This window comes from Mobula birostris, chromosome 11 (assembly GCF_030028105.1).
Source record: "Mobula birostris isolate sMobBir1 chromosome 11, sMobBir1.hap1, whole genome shotgun sequence".
NCBI classification, from domain to species: Eukaryota; Metazoa; Chordata; class Chondrichthyes; order Myliobatiformes; family Myliobatidae; genus Mobula; species Mobula birostris.
This window is the reverse complement of record NC_092380.1, coordinates 70,917,495-70,938,546: the sequence shown is the minus strand read 5'-3', so window position 1 is coordinate 70,938,546 and position 21,052 is coordinate 70,917,495. Positions and strand designations below refer to the sequence as shown.

Below are 21,052 nucleotides of genomic sequence, written 5' to 3'. Positions count from 1 at the left end.
GGGGGCAGTGTGCGCGGCAGTGTCCAAGTGTAGTCAAGACCTGCAATATGGGAATTTGTAGCAGGACGGATCCTTGTTATCAGAAATGTATTGATAACACACCAATGTGCCCTTATTGGTGTATGCTATACCAAGCCTCCTCGCAATTCAATCAAAATGTGCTCGCCCGTAAATGTAATTATAGCAGACCTTGGGCCATTAGTAAAGAAGTCAGGCCCCCACAGTGGGAAAATTGATAATGCAGGATCATTTGAATTATGAATGCTTTACACGGACAGGTGCTTTTTTGGTTGGCCATCTTAGGGGTAACTGTGTGCAGACTTGGGATGTAACCCCAAGCCGAAGATACATAGTAGGTACCCCTCCACCCGAAGGTGCGTTGGATGTCCAGAACATTCCATTAGCGGACCTTTGGTGGTTGTGCGGAATGGAGGAAGGCCTAAGATCCACACTTCCCCTTAGTTGGGCAGGTACATGTACACGGGTTATGCTGATTCAAGAAGTTGTAGTATCCCCTGAAGTACAATTTGATGCTCCGAAGCAGCAGACACTGCGGCGGAAGAGGCGAAAATATGAACCTGACCCAACCATCCGAATCGACAGTATAGGACAGCCGAGAGGTATACCTAACAATTTTAAGGGAAGAAACGAGATTGCTGCTGGCTGGGAAGCGACTATACCTGTAATAAAGGTTAGCAAAAACATTGAGTGGATAAATTATATATATTATAATCAACAGAGATTCATTAATTACACCGATGATGCGCTGGAGGCACTAGGACAACAGCTGGATGCAACTAGTAGAGTGGCGTAGCAGAATAGACAGGTGTTAGACTGGCTGTTGGCAGAAAAAGGAGGAGTTTGTGTAATGTTTGGAGAACAGTGCTGTACTTTTATACCAAATAACACTAGTCCGGAGGGATCATTTAGCAGAGCAATGAACAAATTGAAAAGTCTGAGAAGAGAAGTTAGACAGAATGCAGGGTTCGGACATAAGTTATTTGACTGGTTAGATAGTAAACTAGGGGGATGGGGAGCACGGCTAACCAAGATAGCGATAACTGTAGGTATTGTATTGGTAAGCTGTGCGATTGTTTTGTGCTGTTTTCTTCCATGTCTCAAGTCTCTTATAGTGTGGGCTGCAACAAAACACTTTCTGATGCTCCTGGAAATTGCTGCATTAAGCCCAGTGGAAAGAGAAATACCGATGATGTATTGTTACAGCTTACACGACATGCTAGGTGTACAGGAGGGAAATGATAATGTGGGAGTAGACTGTAAAGGCTCCTGAGTCTTTTTTCCTGTCTCAGACAAGAAGGGGCAGGTTTTTGGCTCAGTGGCCTAGGAGGGTAGGGAGAGAACACTTCGAGTTCTAAGCACAAGAAATAATAGTTTGACCCAGATTTGGGAGTAAATTCTGGAGTTTATTTGAGCTTTTGTGCGTGGACTCATAGTTTCCTCTCTCTGTGTAAGACCCTATAGGTCTCAAAGGGAGATTACATTGGAAAACATTGTAACACTCTGTTTTCTAAGTGTTTATTTAAGTGTGCTTTTATTGTGCATCAAGTGTTTATTCAGGTGTTTACTATGCCTTAACTATGCACTGTGTCTGTTATTGAGTGTGTAGGGGATTCCTATGGTATTTCACTATGTAACCATTGATTTATTAGCTAGAATGAAACCTGTGTACTTTTGGCCCCTTGAGAAAAACGAATGTAGCCAAGTAAAGAGATAGAGTGATTGATTTATTAGCTAGAGTAAAACTTACAGCGATATGCTAACGCAGTTAAGCGAGAAGGGGGGCTATAGAGAATGCTGTGTGAAACAGGCAGGCAGGCATTCAGAGGCTAGCCCACTGACTGTTTCAGCTTTGGTTTGCAAATTAAAGTTTAAACATTTCTTGAAGAATTTTCAGCGCCTCCTTGTCATTTGTAAAACCACGAGAGGAGAATGTACAAACTCCTTACAGACGCCACTGGAATTGAACTTTTGAGTTATAGCTGGGGGCATCAGAATAGCATGGTGCTAACCATTATACCATTGTGGCACCTCTGTTAAACAGCACTTTGATCTCCTCAAGATACCCAAAAGAAGTTTGCAAGAAAAGTTTAATGGTTATACTGTAAGAAGTATTGTAATCAATTTGTATGTCACAGATTCCCAGTACAGTAATGTGATAACGACCAGGTAATCTGTTTTAGAGACACTGATTTAGGAATAAATATTGGTAAAGGTTCAGTGGGTAACTCAGTTGTTCCTTCTACTAATGCCTCATTCTAATGGTGGCATCTCTGAAATATAGTGCCAAATTCAAGTTTATTGCTCAGAGGTAAATGTGTAATGAACTGAGCACAGTTGATGGATCAAGTGATCTCTCTTTTAAATGTCTTCAGTTTAAACACACTCATTGTATAGATTGTTACATTGTTCTACCTCAATGCACTGTGTAGTGATATTGATCTGCAATACAAGTTTTTCACTGTTTCTTGTTATGTAACAATAAAAAACTAACTGGCTGTATAAGCCAACAGCTCTCTGAGTTTCGATGCATTTCCTAAAATATGGCTTCTTCTGAACATGAATAATGATGCATTTACTCAAAAATTTAAAAGAAAGGAAAAAGTGCTCGAGTATAAAAGTTGTAAGTCATGTTGTGGCTGTAAAAATCTTTAGTTAGGCCACATTTGGAGTATTGTATGCATTTCATGTAATGCCATTTCATTACATGAGGGATTTGGATGCTTTGCAGAGAATGCAGAAGTGATTCATCAGGATGTTGCCTGGATTAGACAGTAATAGCTATAAGGAAAGGTTGGGCAAAGTTCGACTAACTGCTCTGGATTACTGGAGTCTACACGTAATAGATGCAGGACAAAGTTTAATTTACATATATTAGTATAATTTCAAAAATGCTCTTTATTGATTTACAGGCAATATATCTACAATGTTAGATTTAGAATTGTTTCTTTTTCATACCGACATTGGCCAGGGCATTGAGTACAGAGGGCTGGGACATTATTTTGCAGTAGTATACGCTGTAGGTGAGGCAGCACTTGTTGATCAAAATTGTACACAGTACTCCATGTAATAAGAAAAATGTGGTTAAACTGGAAAGAGTGCAGAAAAGGTTTTTGAGGATGTTGCCAAACTTTAGAGAGAAGTTGGTCTACCTTGGTCACCATCCCTTATGACACAGGAAAATAAACAGTGACTTTATAGAAATATTTAATGTATGAGAGACATGAATAAAATCGATGGTAACAGTCTTTTCTCAGGAAACAGGAGACCAAAACTAGAGGGCATAGATTTGGGGCGACAGGAGAAAGGTTTAAAAATCAACCTGAAGGGCAACAATTTCCATACAAAGTCTGGTGGGCATATGGAACAAGATGCCTGAAGGAGTAATTGAGGCAAGTATTGTGTCATTAACAAGTACAGTACTTGGATAGATAGAGGGAGGGGCAGAGCTTAAGGGGAAGAGATTGCTGTGTCTTTGGCAATGACCTTTGTGTCCTCACCAGCCAGAGGAGTAGTACAAGATGAACGGAGGGTTACAGATGTTTAAGAAAAGGAGTAAGGATAACCCTGGGAATTACAGACCAGTGAGCCTTACTTCAGCGGTGGGCAAATTATTGGAGAGGGTTCTTTGAGACAAAAATTTATGAGCATTTGGAGAAATGTAATTGATTAAGAGGTAGCCATCATGGTTTTCTGAAGGGCAGGTCATGTATTACAAGTCTGATTTGAAGATGTGACAAAGCATATTGATGAAGGTAGAGTGGTGGATTTGGTGTGTATGGATTTTAGTAAGGCACTTGTTAAACTTCTCCATAGTAGACACATTCAGAAACTCAGGAACATGGGAAGCTTGGCTGTGTGGATACAGAATTGGCTTGCCCATAGATGGCAGAGGGCAGTTGGACATGAAGTGAATTTTGCTGAGGTCAATGACCAGTGGTGCTCTGCAGTTATTTGTTTTCGGACCCCTGCTCTTTGTGATGTTTATAAATGACTTGGATGAGGAAGTGGAAGGGTGGGTTGGTAAATTTTCAGATGCCACAAAGGTTGGTAGAGTTGTAGATAATTGGTAGCAAGTTGCCATTGGTTACAATGGGACAATGACTGAATGCGGAACTGGGCTGAGAAGTGGCAGATGGAGTTTGACCCAGAAAAGTGTGAAGTAATACACTTTGGAAGGTCCAATTTGAAGGCACAATACAAGTTTAATGGCAAGATTCTTAGCAGTGTGGAAAAACAGAAGGATCTTAGGGTCCATGTGCATGGATCCCTTAACATTGCTATGCAAGTTGATAAGGGTTGTTAAGCCGCATGGTGTGTTGGCCTTTATTAATTGGAGGAGTGAGTTCAAAAGCTGCAAGGTTTTGAGTACGGTGAGACCACACCTGGAAGACTGTATTCAGTCCTGGTCACCTTAATACAGGAAGATTTAGTGTGTGTGCTGGGGAGATTTACCAGGATGGTCTCTGGATTAGAGAGCATGTATTATGAGGAAAGGTTGAATGAGCTGGTGCTTTTCACTTTGGAGCAAAGGAGGATGACAGGTGACTTGATAGATGTATACAAAATGATAGGAGGTGTAGATCAGGTGGATAACCAGAGACTTTTTCCCTGGGCAGAAATGGCTAATGACGAAGGGGCATTATTTAAAGTGTTTGAAGGAAAGTATGGGGGGGGGGGTGATGGCAGAGGTAAGTTTTTAAAAAAAAAAAAACACACAGAATAGTGGGTTCATTGAATGCCATTTCAGGGGTGGTTGTAGTCTAGTGCAGTTTGTATGTTGTTTTACGTAGTCTCGTGTAGCCTTGTGCTGTCTCACATAGTCTAGTGTAGTTTTGTGTAGTTTCATGTAGCACCAGGGTCCTGGAGAAATGTTGTTTCGTTTTTACTGTGTACTGTACCAGCAGCTTATGGTTGAAATGACAATAAACTTGACTTGACTTGACATACATTCGAAATACTTAACAGACTCTTCGATAGGCACATGGATGATTGAAAAATGAAGGGCTATAGAGGAGAGAAGAGTTATATTTGTTTTAGAGTAGATTAAAAGTTTGATGCGACATCACGTTGTCCTGTCCTGGATATGGGCCAAACGCAGGAAATTGGGACTGGCTGAGTGGACTAATTAGGCTAAAGAACCTGTATCCGCACTGTATGCCCAATGACTTTATAGTGAAAGCCAAGTTTGTACACAGATTTGTTAACAAGGGGTGGCATGGTAGCTTAGTGGTTAGCACAAGACTTTACAGTTCAGGTGACCGGGGTTCAATTCCCACCACTACCTGAAAGGAGTTTGTATGTTCTCCCTGTGACTGGGTGGGTTTCTGCTGAGTGCTCTGGTTTCCTTCCACAGTCCAAAGATGTACTAGTTGCTAGGTTAATTGGTCATCGTAAATTATGCCATGATTAAGTCAGTGTTTGGTAAGTGGTACAGGTTGAAGGGCTGTAAAGGCCATTCCGCTCTGTATCTCAATAAATAAGTAAGTACATTGTTCCCTTTTAAATACATCCACAGTGATGAAGGGTTTGGAAAGGCGGGTGTTGAAGCATATCAGTTCCTATCTGATTGGCAACTTGGATCCTCTCCAGGTCTTTAGCAGATGCCATCTCATTGGCTCTTCACACAACCGTGGAACATCTGGACAGCAAAGATGCATGCACCAGGATGCTCTTTTATTGAATACAGCTCAGCATTCAACCCTATCATTCCCTCAAAACTAATCAGTAAACTCCAAAACCTGGGCCTCAATACGCCCTTCTACAATTGGATCCTGGATTTCCTCACCTGTAGACCCAGTTTGGATTTGCAGAAACATCTCCTCCACAATCTCTAGCTTAGGAGAACTGCAGGGATGTGTATTTAGCCTCCTGCTCTACTCTCTTTACACTCATGACAGTGTGGCTAAGTACAGCTCCAACACCACATACAAGTTTATTGATGACTCCACTGCTGTGGGCCGTATCAAAGGTAGTGATGAATTGGCATATAGGAGGGAGACTGAATGTTTGACTGAGTGGTGTAATAATAACAACCCCTCACTCAATGTCAATAAGACCAAGGAGCTGATTGTCGACTTCAGGAGAGGGAAACCAGAGGTCCAAGAGCCAGTAATCATTGGAGGATCAGAGGTGGAGAGGGTCAGTAAATTTAAATTCCTGGTTGTTACTGTCTCAAAGGACCTGGCCTGGATCCAGCATATAAATATAATTGCAAAGAAAGCACAACAGTGCCTCTACTTCCTTCGGAGTCTGTGGAGGTTCGGCATGTCATCAAAAACCTTGGCAAACTTCTATAGATGTATGTTGGAAAGTGTGCTGACTGGCTGCATTACCGCTTGGTATGGGAACACCAATGCCTTTGAGCAGAAAATCCCTCAAAGGGTTGTGGATTCAACCCAGTACATCATGGGTAAAACCCTTCCAACCATTGAGCACATCTACATGCAACATTACCGTAGAAAAGCAGCGCCAATCATCAAAGATCCTCCCACCCAGGTTTTCCTTGCTGCTGCCATCAAGTAGAAGGTACAAGTGCCTCAGGACTCACACCACCAGGTTCAAGGACAGTTACTACCCCTCAACCATCAGGCTCTTGAACAAAAGGGGATAGCTACACTCATTTAAGAAATTTTTTGATCTTATAATTTCATGCTCGTTATTTATTTGTTATCTACATTTGCACAGTTTGTTTACAGTTTACAATTCCTAATGTTTACAGATTATGTTTACATTTACTGTTCTATAGATGTGGTAAGTATGCCTGCAGAAAAAGAATCTCAGGGTTGTATGTGGTGACATACGTGTACTCTGATAATAAATTTCATGTTGAACTTTGAGATATCCAACGACATCATTCCGGCTTTATAACCCTTCTGCTGGATTAAGAGCAGAACTTTTGCGACACTCTGGGAAACAAGCATAATATAAACCACACTGGAGAATTATAACAGTAAGATGAAAAATACTGATTTTTTAAATTCCTTTTCCATAGGTTAAATGAAAAAACTATACCCAATTTTGTATGCATTGTTTTCTGTCGAATTGGAGGAAATACATCTGCAAAGATGTAGTGATTCCAGTGGAATGAATTTCATCTTTCTGAATACAAGTTCCTCTCACATTTCAACTCAAGTTCTGACATCCAGTAACAAAGAACCCATCAAGCAAGTAAAGCAACCAATCATTCTGTAGATTTTTTGCAGTAAACCAGGATGCCAAAAACATGACTTGAAATACTGTTCAAGGTTCAAGATTGTTCAATGTTATTTCCAGTACACAAGTGTAAAGGAGAACAATTGTTGCTCTTTTCTGATGTAGCACAAAAAACACAATAAGATAAAGAACACAATAATAAAAACACAATAAATATAAATACATAAGATAACTTATATACATAGATTGATTGTATGTCCATAAAGTGACGCGAGGTACAGGAGTGTCTGCACATAAGGTGGCTGACAGGAAATGATAAAATGGTGGTGATGAAGGGTGTGGACAGGTGGGCTCGTGGGTGGATGTGTTGATCAGCCTTACTGCTCGGTGAAAGTAATTGTTTCTGAATCTGGCATTTCTGGTGTGGATGCGACACAGCTTCCTCCCTGATGGGAGTGGAACAAACAGTTCACGAGCAAGGTGGGTGGGATCCTTCATGATGTTACTGGCACTTTTCAGGCTCCTTTCTGTATATGTCCTTGATGGTGGGTAGGCTGGTGTCAGTGATGCATTGGGCAGTTTTGACTACCCATTGAAGAGCCTTCCTGTCTGCCACAGTGCACAGTGTCACAGTCCGTAAGAAATAAAAAGATTAGAATGTACACAATGAAGACAGAAGTGTCATTAAAAATCAAAAATATGCAAATTTTGTTTTAGACAGGTTTAGATTTTACTAAGTATTTGTACTTGGCAATGAGAATTTATACTTTAGGCATTTTTAGTTCAGTGAGATCACTGCACAGTATGGCTCAGTTTTGAACACAAACTCACTTGGCTCTACTGATACAAAACAGTCTCTGCATTTTTAAAAAAAAGTGTAGTTAAGTTCATATTAGTTTCCCAATTTGTCTTGATAAAGCTGGCGAAGGCTGTAAAGCTGTGTTCTCAGTAGTAGAGCGGGGAATAATAGGATAGAAAGGCATATGTATAACATGGGAAATTTTGTAAGCTGCTGTCAGATTTCCACCATTATCTTTGCCTACATTTTAATTATTTTTCTTATAACAAATTTCCTGCAATGTGGTAGAGATTGCATTGGGACATTCTGAGTTCGTTGAAAGTCTCTATTATAGCAGAGTAAGTTCTGATGTCCCATGACATCAGAATCAGGTTTTATATCACTGGCATATGTCCCCCTCCCCTCCCCTTGACGTCCCCTCCCCCATTTGTCATAAAATTTGTTGTTTCTCAGCAGCAGTAAATTGCAATACATAATATTAAAATCTATAAATTACAGTAAGTACAGTATGTATAAAAATAAATTAAACAAGTAGTGCAGAAATAGAGGAAAAAATACAGAGGAAATGTTCATGGGTTCATTGTCCATTCAGAAATCTGATGGCAGAGGGGAAGGAGCAGTTCCTGAAACGTTGAATGTGGTGTCTTCGGGCTCCTCTACCTCCTTCTTGATAGTGGCAATGAGAAGAGGGCATGTCCTGGATGACGGCCGTTCTTAAAGATGGATAAAGCCTTTTTGAGGTATCGTCTTTTGGACGTGGCCTCAGTGCTGGGTCGGATGGTGCCCTTGTCAGAGCTGCTCAGCTTCTTGCAGCTTTTTCTGATCATCTGTGGACAAGATGTTGATGCAACCAGTTAGAATGCGCTCCATGGTACATCTGTAAAAACTTGCGTGAGCGTTTGATGGCATAGCAAGCCTTCTCAAACTCCTCATGAAATATAGCCACTGTCGCGCTCTGAGGCGTCCGTCTGCAACACAAATCTTTAGTAAAGTCAGAACAACACAACACAGGGTTCTCACTCAGCGCATCTTTGAAGTTCTTGAAAGCACATTCCGCCCCCTCACTCCACTGCAGAAGGGTAGGGCTCACCCTCCGAGTCATATCTTTGAGAACAGCAGCACGAGAGGAATAGTTAGGCACAGATTGTCTGCACCAACCTGACACTCCAAGGAATGACTTCAGCTGGGTCTTTGTCTGTGGACGCAGAGAGGACTGAATGGCTTGAAGTTTGTGGGTCTGAGGCTTGATAGCCCCATTGACAATAATATAGCCAAGATATTCAGTCTCAGTCTTCGCAAACTGACACTTTGAGGGGTTGACAGTCAGTCCGGCTTCAGGTGATCTTTATGCTCCTCCCAGGTAGTACTGTGAACAACAATATCATCCAAATAGGCTGCAGCGAAATCAGAAAATCCCAACAATACCTGATCCATTAATCTTTGGAACGTAGCCGGGGCACCATGCAGTCCAAAAGGCGTTACAGTGAACTGATACAGATCCTACGGCATACGGAAGGCTGTCAGCTCACGGGACTGTAGAGTCAAAGGCACCTGCCAGTAACCTTTGCAGAGACCAATGGTGGTTAGAAATTTTGATTTGCCCAACCAGTCGATAAGTTCATCAATGCGAGGAACTGGATAGGAATCAAATTCAGAGATTGCATTCAGATAACGAAAGTCTATACAGAATCTTATAGTACCATCTTTCTTTGGAACCAAGACAATGGAGTTACACCACTCACTTCTTGATGCCCAGGGACAGCATCAGTTCTATCTCCTTTTTTTAGGGGCACCAGGAGGCACTCTGGGATTCTGTAGCTCCTTCTTCTCGCAGCAGCATTCTTTTTAAGCACAATGTTACGTTCAATTACTTCTGTATGACCAGGAATTTCTTTAAAAACTTCTGGAAAACAGAGGGCACTGACCTGGGTCTGCTGATCAGCCGTGAGGTGGGTGAGATCGCGCAAGGCAGGGGCAGGTCCTGGAAGGTACTGCTCCTCATCGTCGTCCTCTTCTTCCACACGTCTAATCAATCATTCCACCGAGATGCAACACAGAGCGTCATAGGAAATCATTCCTGCCTGTGGCCATCAAACTTTACAACTCCTCCCTTGGAGGGTCAGACACCCTGAGCCAATAGGCTGGTCCTGGACTTATTTCCTGGCATAATTTACATATTACTATTTAACTATTTATTGTTTTATTACCATTTAATTATTTATGGTGCAACTGTAACGAAAACCAATTTCCCCCAGGATCAATAAAGTATGACTATGACTATGATAACAACACCTCTTTCTGGTCAGACCTGGGAAACCATTCGTTCAGTAAGTTAACATGCAAAATTCTTTGTGGGTGTGCCTCGCCAGGAGTTGCTATCTCATACGTAGTTGGACCCACTTTCCGTGTTATGTCATAAGGCCCTTGCCGCTTAGCTAAAAGCTTGCTCTCTTGTGTAGGGAGCATTACCAAAACTTTCTGTCCAGGGGAAAAAGTCTGCTCCCAGGCAGTTTGGTCGTACCAGGTTTTTTGGTTCTGTTGGGCCTCCATCACATTCTGCTGAGCCAATGCAGCCATTTTCTCCAATTTCTCCCTCATGTGGACAACATAGGCTACGACACTCTGTGGCTCAGCTATTTTGTGACTTTTTTCCCCGTGGGTTTTAAATAAAGTAAGTGGGCCTCTTACCTCATGTCCATACAATAATTCAAAAGGTGAAAAACTGGTTGATGCCTGAGATACTTCCCTATAAGCAAAAAGCAAATAGGGTAACCATTGGTCCCAATCAGATCCTGTATCATTTACAAACTTTCTGAGCATTTGTTTAAGGGTTTGATTGAACCTCTCTGTCAACACATCAGTCTGGGATGATGCCCTTAATCCCCAGCAGTTTGTATACAACCCTCAATAACTTGGACATGAAGTTAGTCCCTTGATCAGTAAGAGTTTCCTTAGGAAACCCCACCCTTGCAAAGAATTGCACTAAACAAAAAGCAATTGACTTAGCCTTGACAGTTTAAAGTGGAAAAACTTCTGGATATCCAGTAGCATAGTCAGTAATTACCAACATAAAGCGATTTCCTGACGTGCTTCTTTCTACTGGGCCCACAACATCCATACCCAACCGTTCAAATGGAGTGGCAATGACTGGCAAAGACTGAAGGGGAACTTTAGAAGGAAATCTGCCTGAGGTGTGTTGACATTGAGGACAGCTTCTGCAATACTGGGCCACATCAGCATGTAGACCCAGCCAGTGAAAATATTTCTTAATACGGTCAAAACTTTTGTGTTTCCCCAGGTGACATGCCCAGGGAATAGAGTGACCCAACTCAAGTACTTCTCTAGCAGATTTAGGTACATTTAGCTGCTTTGCTGACCCCTGCTGGTGGTACAATATCCCATTTTCTATAAAATATCCATTTCCATTCATCAGTTCAACTTTTTCCCCTTCCTTAAAGTGTCTAACCTGCTTAAAATAAGGAGTTAGACTAACATCATTTTGTTGCATTGCCTGGATATTAGTTGGTATTTGAAACCCCAAAAGCTGGGGTGAGTGTGGTTCAATGGATGAATTCACGTCAGTATTTTGAAACTTTTCCCGTCTTTTCTGGCTACAAGTTTTACAATCCCTTCCAGGCTTAGTTTCAATTTTATCATTATAAAAAGGACGTTCACTGAGAGGTTGGGTAGATTATTTGATGTCCTTTGCTTTTGCCCGTGTAAGTGCAACATTACAGACCTTACTTGGATGCAAAAGATCAAGAAGAACAGGCAAACCCTGACCCAGCACCTCCAGAAAGGGGAGATGATCAGCAACCTCTACTTTCAGGAGACAATTCTGGCCTTGCACTTTGATATAAACATCTGCTGTGGGATAAGGTTTTTCATCTCCACCTACACAACAGATGGGCACAATCTCAGTCATACACATATTATGAGGAGGAATGAACTGTCTATGAACAAGGGTCTGGTTACTGCCCCTGTCAATAAGTGCCTTTGACTCACAGCCATTCACCTCCACCATGATCGCTCTCTGCGATTGTTGTGGCTCCCTCTTTGACATCAGGCCACCTCTGGGCACACAGCTCATCTAGGTTAGTTTCACAGAATTCTTGGGGCAGACAAATTTAGTGTGCCCCTCTTCACCACACATGTAACAAATAAGTCTCTTGGAAGATCTAGAAAATGAGTTAACCTCTAGATTGCTCCTTTACAGGAGCCTTCCCCTCAGCTGAATCCACCCTTTGAATTGCCTGGGAGACACCTGGCCCTTTGTGATCCTCAGTTAACTTCCAGGTGGTGAAGCTCCATGGTTGCTTCTTCTGTCTGGCAGCAACAAACACATCAGCTAGGCCAGCTGCTTCTACAGCCATTGCAGGGTTGCGCTCCTTAATCCAGACCTGTAGCTCAGGGGAAAGCATTCTCAGATATTGTTCCAGGACAATAATTTCTCCAATTTCATTCACCGTCTCCCCCTTCAGGTGAACCCACTTCCCATAAAGCTCCTTTAACCTGACATATAGTTCTTTTGGGCCTTCATCTGGTTCAACCTCAACATGCTGTTGCTATTCTCTCAAAAGTGACAAAAAAATGTTCAATATTATCAGTATCAGTCAGCTGCTGAAGCTTTGGCTCCTGAGTAGATCTCAAATGTACTGCTGTACAGCCATCCTCATGGGAGACCCCACATTTTACCTGGGCAGGAGGGGGACCCACAACATCTTCCCCCAAAGTATCTGTCTTACCAGAAGGTCGATCAAATATTGGAGGGGTGCGGGCCTGCACCTCTAACTGAAGCAGATTGAACTGGTGCTGCAGCACTTTAAATCACTGCTCTTGGTGTGCTGTTTCCTCAGCCAACTGGGCATCTCATAATTGCATCAATATGCTGGGCCCAGGTTAGATCTTCAGATCTATCACCCAGGAACTTGAAACTGCTCACCCTTTCCACCGCTGATCCGTCAATGAGGACTGGTGTGTGTTCCCTCCACTTCTCCTTCTTGAAGGCCACAATAATTTCCTTGGCCTTACATTGAGTACAAGGTTGTTGTTGCAACACCACTCAACCAGCAGATCTATCTCTCCCCTGCATGTCTCCTCATCATCATTTAAAATTCTGCCAACAATCGTTATGTCATCGGCAAATTTATAGATTGCTTTTGAGCAGTGCCTCGTCACACAGTCATGGGTGTAGAGAGAGAGTAGAGCAGTGGGCTAAGCACAGATCCTTGAGGTGCACCATTGCTGACTGTCAGTCAGGAGGAGATGTTACTTCAGATCCACACTGACAGTCAATCTGGGATTTTGAGTTTTGCTTAAATGGCTATTTCCTCTGGTTTACAGACAAAAAAGTGCAAATTTCAGAAAGTTCGGTTATGCTTTGTACAGCACCAGACCTTTAAGTGCAGGGCCTTTACTCCAAGAGAAGCTTCAGAAAATAATTAATGGAGAAAATTAGAAGGAAAGGTTCACAATGCTGACTCAAAAAGGAGGAAAACAAAGACGACCAATGATGAATACTTCCTAAACAACACTGGTTATGATCATCAAATTACGTATGTCTTATACCAAAATTGGCTATTCTATAGAGGATGAAGAGTGTGGTAACTTCACCACAAAGATTTGTCCAAATTTGATCTGATAGTGAATATACAAATTAAACTCCCCAGTAAGTGACAAATAAGTGATGTCATTGTTCTCTAAGAATGATAAAAAGAGAACAGAATCAACGGGGTAAGTTTCCTATCCACTACCTCAAACAGAAATAGGTAAAAGCTCTTAGGAGGATCAACAAATAGGAACCATATAATATTTATTGTGAACTAATTATTAAAAATGAGAGGGAGGACAGGAAGTTATGAAGTTTTTTGTGTGCACTGGTAAAACTAATCATTATAATCATACTCCTGATGGGTGAGGAGAGGTGCTTTGTGGCAACACATAGCAAAACTAAGCTCTTTAGTTAAGAAAGGAAGGAGAGAGGAAACAAGGAACAGACAATCCAGCTAGCTTTATATCAGTAGTAGCAAAACTACCATTACCTGTTCTCTTTCCTGAACTGATACCTTGAGAATGACTTGTTTCCATTCCAGTTCTGCAGATTTTGTGGTGACTGGTTACGCAAATGTGGGATGCAAGAAAATGAATCTCAGGGTTGTATATGGTGACATACAGTTTATGTACTTTGATAATAAATTTAATTTGAACTTTGATTTACATTGTACTTGTATATGCATTGACACAGAGACCCAAGGTTTTCAGTACTAATGCTTCTTTTCCACCTTGAGCAGCCATGAACCATTGAGTCCCAGGAGTCAATATATAGCAGAATATAGCATAAAAATGGGTACTTCCACCCCCATGATGTCTCCAGTGCTCGTGATGCCAATCCAATTAATCCTATCTGCCTGAATATAGTAACACACATCAAAGTTGCTGGTGAACGCAGCAGGCCAGGCAGCATCTCTAGGAAGAGGTGCAGTCGACGTTTCAGGCCGAGACCCTTCGTCAGGACTAACGATGTTAGTCTAACTATGTTAGTCCTGACAAAGGGTCTCGGCCTGAAACGTCGACTGCACCTCTTCCTAAAGATGCTGCCTGGCCTGCTGTGTTCACCAGCAACTTTGATGTGTGTTGCTTGAATTTCCAGCATCTGCAGAGTTCCTGTTGTTTGCCTGAATATAGTCTCTATCTCTCTACTCCCTGCCTGTGACAGAGATGTTGTATTTTCTCAAAAGGGAATTCAGGAGATCTTTTAATCTTTTCTCATGTTTGTCCATTAATCCCAAGAGGATGCCCTGAATGGAGTATCTACTTCTTTAGGAGTCTGGCATTGGACACACAATGACAAATGACATTGCCAGCCTAATGCTGCTGATGAGGAGAAGATACTGATGTTAACTTACCCCTCCTAAATGGACATTGAAGCTTTGGATGCTACCTCACTTTAAAAAAAAATATACAGTATTTCTGTTTCTGTATGATTTTTTAATCTATTCTATTTATGTACTTAATTGTTTATTTATTATGTTTTATTTTATTTATTATACTTTCTCTCTGCTAGATTATGTATTGCATTAAACTGCTGCTGCTAAGTAAACAAATTTCACATCACACGCTGGTGATAATAAATGTGATTCTGCTTCTCACTTGGACAAGTGTGAATGTTATATTTTTAGCCAGTTAAACCAAGGCAGGATATATATATGGTACATTGCAGGGTCTTGAAGAGTATTTGTAGAACAGAGACTCCTAGGACTCCTAGTATATTGTTCCCTGAATTGGCAGTACAGGAAGACACAGTGACAAACAGGGCATTTGGCACATCTAGCTTCAATACAACAGTTACAGCTGTAAAATTGTTGGTGAGACTACACATAGAGTACTGTATACATTTCTGGTCACCCAGTTTAAGTAAGTACGAAGTTACTGGGACAAAGGACAGTTTGCACAGGCTCGCTGAGGGTAACATTTCAGTGTACTTGAGAATATATGACTTTGCTACCGCAAAACAACAAATTTCAGAACGCCCATGTCGATGATAATAAACCCAATGCTGATTGTGATGAAAAATAGGGTGAAGTCAGCACAGAATCGTTGAGTGGAGATCTTGCCTGACAAATCTGTTAGAATTCTTTTAGGAGGTAACAAGAAGGTTGGACAAAGGAAAGTCAGTGGCTGTTGTTCATTTTGGTAATTGTGTGTGAGTAGACGGTTGTTGCAGGAAGAACTGGCAAGAGTCTACAATGAGTAAATCATTCCCAATCGCTCATGAACTGGAAATACTGTAAACTGGTATTATGAATGAGGGGCAGACAGTGTTGAGAAAGCAGGGAGTCTGCAGAGGGACTTGCACAGATTAGAAGAATGGACAAAGAAGTGGCAGACAAAATACACTTTAGAAAAGTATACGGTCATGCATTTTGTAAGAAGGAATAAAGGCATTGACTATTTTCTAAATGGGGACCAAATTCAGAAATCAGAGGTGCAAAAAGACTTGGGAGTTCTAGTGCAGGATTCCCTAAAGTTAACTTGCAGTCGGGGTTTGTAGTAAGTAAGGCAAATGTGATACTGGCATTCATTTCAAGGGGACTAGTTATAAAAGCAAGAATGTACTGCTGAGGCTTCATAAAACTTTAGTCAGACCATATTTGGAATACTGTGAGCAATTCTGAGCTCCGTATCTAAGGAAAGATGTGCTGATGTTGGAGAGGGCCCAGAGGAGATTCACAGGAATGAAAGGCTTGATGTTTGAAGACCATTTGATGGCTCTGAGCCTGAAATCCATGGAATTCGTTCATTTGTTATGCACTACGTCATAGGTCATATGCACTACGTTACTCCCTCTGACAGAGGGGGTTTGTCATTGCCTTTTTCTGGGCAGTGTCTTTACAAGACGGGTGACCCCAGCCATTATCAATCCTCTTCAGAGATTTTCTGCCTGGTGTCAGTGGTCACGTAATTAGGACTTGTGATATGCACCAGCTGCTTATATGACCATCCACCACCTGCTCCCATGGGTTCATGTGACCCTGATCAGGGAGCTAAGCAAGTGCTACACCTTGCCCAAGGGTAACCTGCAGGTTAGCAGATGGAAGGAGTGCCTTACATCTCCTTTGGTAGAGACATATCTCCACCCTGCCACCCCTCACTGGAATTACCTTTATGTGAAGAGGAAATAAAAACTTGGTTTTCCCACTGAAATCGTGAATGCTGATATTTGATTTTCCATTTCCTAATGCTTTACCTCTAGCTCTACTTCCTTTCTCTCAAATTCCTATGTTTCTAAATTCCTAAAGGCTTTTCTTCCAAGTTAATACAACCATATGTATTGAGTTAATGTTAATTATGCTTCAAATTATCATTGATATCATTAGAGCTTGTATGTTAACTTGTCTTAAACTCACTTGTCACCTTCTACGACTCCAGCAATCATTCTCCTGCCAAAAATTTTCTTTCTGGCCGAAGTTCAAAGCATTCCCATCGCTCTAATACTTTTGGCCTATAAGAAATGAATAGCATCCATCCAGTAACAAATATCATTAGTGGCCATAACTAAATTTGGCTTTTGCTGCTATTAGAGCACACATTTCTCAAGAGTCAATGGTGTATTAGTCTGGATTGTGAACCTTAGCTTGCCTCACTTTTTAATCTATTTGAACAGTTGATTCTCATAATCTACTCACCTAAATCACTTTATGAAACCAACTTGTTTGCAGAATATTCCAGGCCAGCATTTAATGCGCAAAAAAATACTGTAGTCATTGCAGCAAAGGCCTGTTTGGTATGAAGCTCTAGAAAACAACCCAACCACAATGAGGGAACCAAGATGTATGTCCAATCCAAGTCTGATGTGATTTGCAAGGAAATCTGCATTTCTGCCTGTCTGTCAACATTCTTCCAACGACAGAAGCTGTGGTTTTGGGATGTGTTGTTGAACCAGCGTGCTGCAGCCATGGTGCATTATTAGTTGAGGGAGTGAATGTTTATCATAGTGGATACCCAATCAACCACATATTTTGCTGTCTACATTGTTGAATTTCTTAAGTACTTTGCAATAGGGAAGCCAGCAATATTCCGTCATTTTGACTTTTGTTGAAGATGGTGGGAAGGCTTTGGAAAGTGATGAGATGAGTTACTCACTGAAGCATAAGAACTTAAGAGGAAGCAAGTATATTTTATAGTGTGTATCATGGCTACTTTGTCATCCACTGAAATCAATATTGACCTTCTGTTCCATATACCTTATAGTCCAATCCCCACAACTCTGAGATCTCCTAGTACCTAAGAACCTTCACTCTCACTAACTGAAAATATACCACCATCTATGATTGATAACGCCAAAGCTTTACAACAAATAACTAATTACTTATCTCAGTTTAAGGTAGACAATCCATTATCCTGAGCCTTGTTCAATTATAGACTTTCCAACCAAAGGAAATAAACTTTTAGCATATACTATATAACAGATCAGAATCTTGCATGTTTTATCGAGATCATCCTTTTTCTTCCAATCTTGAGTGATCAAAACTACAGTACATATTCTGTCCTTGTGTACAGGTCACATACTACTTCAAGGATGACCCAGACTCTAACCTCCTCTTATAGCTACAGAATAATGGGAGCATACATTAGTATATCTCAGGGTACCAAGGAGTATATTGAGCACTTATATTGAGTGGAAAAGCAAACCAGTTAGTATTTCTCCCCTCTGCCAGGTATGGAAATACCAATGCCCTTGAACGGAGAAAAAAATTACAATAAGTAGCAGATATGGCCCAGTCCATCACAGGTAAAGCCCTCCCCACCATTGAGCATATTTACAAAGAGTGCTGTCTCAGGAAAGCAACATCCATCATCAGGGACCCCCATCATCCAGGTCATGCTCTCTTCTCACTGTTGCCATTAGAAACGAGGTTACAGGAGCCTCAGTACTGACACCATCAGGTTCAGGAACAGTTATTACCCCTCAAGCATTAGGCTCTTGAACCAGTCAGGATAACTTCAATCACCCCAACACTGAACTGGTTCCACAGAGTACATGCTCACTTCTAAGGACACTATAACTCGTGTTCTCAATATTTATTGTTTGTTTATTATTATGATTCTTTTATTTTTGTATTTGCACAGCTTGTTGTATTTTGCACATTGGTTGTTTGTTTGCTATTTGTCGCAGGAAGGCCGCATCCATCACCAGGGACCTTCACCAGCTGGTTCATGCTTTCTGCTCATTGCTGCCATTAGGAAGGAGGTTCAGGCTCTTGAACCAGAGGTGGTAATTTCACTTAAGTTGCCCCATCACTGAACTGTTCCCACACATGTGGATTCACTTTCATGAACTCTTCAACTCATGTTCTTGATAATTATTAATTAATTAAGATGTACCTAAGACATCTTCAAGCAGCGGTGTCTCAGAAAGGCAGCGTCCATTATTAAGGACCTTCAGCACCCAGGGCATGCCCTTTTCTCATTGTTACCATCAGGGAGGAGGTACAGAAGCCTGAAGGCACACACTCAGCGATTCAGGAACAGCTTCTTCCCCTCTACCTTCTGATTCCTAACTGGACATTGAACCCTTGGACACTACCTCACTTTTTAAAAAATATATAGTATTTCTGTTTTTTTGCATGATTTTTAATCTATTCAATATGCATATACCATATAAAGTATACTTAATAAGATTTATTTATTATTATTTTTTTCTTTTATATTATGTGTTGCATTGAACTGCTGCTGTGAAGTTCATGTCATATGCTGGTGATAATGAACCTGATTCTGATTACCATCTTTTATTCTTTCTTTTTGTATTCACACAATTTGTTGCCTTTTGCACACTGGTTGTCTGCCCTGTTGGTTTGGTCCTTCAATGATTCTATTGTGGTTATTGATTTATTAAGTATGCCCACAAGAAAAATTAATCAGGGTTGAAATGGTGACATATATGTACTTTGATAAAAAAAATTTACTTCAAACTTTGATATCCCCATAACATCTTTTTTCATCAAGTATTTAATCAATATCATATTCAGGCTGCATTCCCTATAATCAGGCAGTACATTTCAAATCCTAATTACTCATCTCAAAAAAAAACTAATATTCAAGTTTCATCTGATTCTTGTACCAATTACTGTACCTGAAATCTAGAATCTCAAGGAAACAATTTGATCAGCAGCACTGGGGCTCCACAGGGGACTGTCTTGTCTCCCTTTCACTTCACCATTTACACCTCGGACTTCAACGACTGCACAGAGTCTTGTCATCTTCAGAAGTTTTCGGATGACTCTGCCATAGTTGGATGCATCAGCAAGGGAGATGAGGTTGAGTACAGGGCTACAGTAGGAAACCTTGTCACGTGGTGTGAGCAGAGGTACCGGTGACCCCTGTTTCTATCCAGGGGGTCAGTGTGGACATGGTGGAGGATTACAAATACCTGGGGATACGAATTGACAATAAACTGGACTGGTCAAAGAACACCGAGGCTGTCTACAAGAAGGGTTAGAGCCGTCTCTATTTCCTGAGGAGACTGAGGTCCTTTAACATCTGCCGGACGATGCTGAGGATGTTCTACGAGTCTGTAGTGGCCAGTGCTATCATGTTTGCTGTTGTGTGCTGGGGCAGCAGGCTGAGGGTAGCAGACACCAACAGAATCAACAAACTCATTCGTAAGGCCAGTGATGTTGTGGGGATGGAACTGGACTCTCTGACGGTGGTGGCTGAAAAGAGGATGCTGTCTAAGTTGCATGTCATCTTGGTCAATGTCTCCCATCCACTACATAATGCACTGGGTGGGCACAGGAGTACATTCAGCCAGAGACTCATTCCTTTGAGATACAGCACAGAGTGCCATAGGAAGTCATTCCTGCCTGTGGCCATCAAACTTTACAACTCCTCCCTTGGAGGGTCAGACACCCTGAACCAATAGGCTGGTCCTGGACTTATTTCATAATTTACTGGCATAATTTACATATTACTATTTAACTATTTATGGTTCTATTACTATTTATTATTTATGGTGCAACTGTAACGAAAACCAATTTCCCCCGGGATCAATAAAGTATGACTATGACTATCCTCACTCTCCCCAACCCTTCACGTTTTTCAAAGCATCAAGTATCTGCGAGGGCTAACATTTTACTATAAATTGCCAATAATTTAATTTGAAATCCAAAGTTCAAATCCATTTACAGGTTTGAAAATCAGTATTGACTATAATATTTTAATACAGAACCTATACCCAAAGCTTTTCTATTTTGTATAAAAGCATTACCATCTGTTAGCAAACTACATGACTCATTACATTTATTAGAAAATCACTCGAAGACTGCATTCACAAATGAAATCTTTCCTACTTCATTCTAAAATGCTTTCAGATGGCAAAAAATGCAAAATAACTCCTCACCCAACTGACGTCACATCCCCTCCAGGTGGAGTCATCCTCAGAACGCCACGTACGTGTGTTTATTTCGCCTCTCAACTAACCCTGCTGCGAAGTCACGCCAACTCCGCCTATCGACTTCCAGGATTAACCAATGGGGTTTCGGTACATGCGGAGATTGCGCGGTTAGCGCAGCAGTGAGCCAA

General features: G+C 41.3%; 2 long non-coding RNA genes across 3 annotated transcripts; both read right to left on the bottom strand.

The window, feature by feature from the left end:
• Positions 1-6,666: 6,666 nt before the first annotated feature.
• On the bottom strand, positions 6,667-20,934 carry LOC140205530 (uncharacterized). Of its 2 annotated transcripts, none has more exons than XR_011887865.1 (3): positions 20,871-20,934; positions 19,605-19,901; positions 6,667-6,924 (listed from the first exon to the last, which is right to left on the bottom strand). It is a non-coding gene; the product is annotated as an uncharacterized lncRNA (long non-coding RNA). The 2 variants fall into 2 exon arrangements; XR_011887866.1 differs by lacking the exon at positions 6,667-6,924 and adding an exon at positions 9,893-9,997.
• LOC140205531 (uncharacterized) lies at positions 8,419-9,779 on the bottom strand. Its single transcript, XR_011887867.1, has 3 exons — positions 9,715-9,779; positions 9,398-9,606; positions 8,419-8,799 (listed from the first exon to the last, which is right to left on the bottom strand). It is a non-coding gene; the product is annotated as an uncharacterized lncRNA (long non-coding RNA).
• Positions 20,935-21,052: the final 118 nt, after the last annotated feature.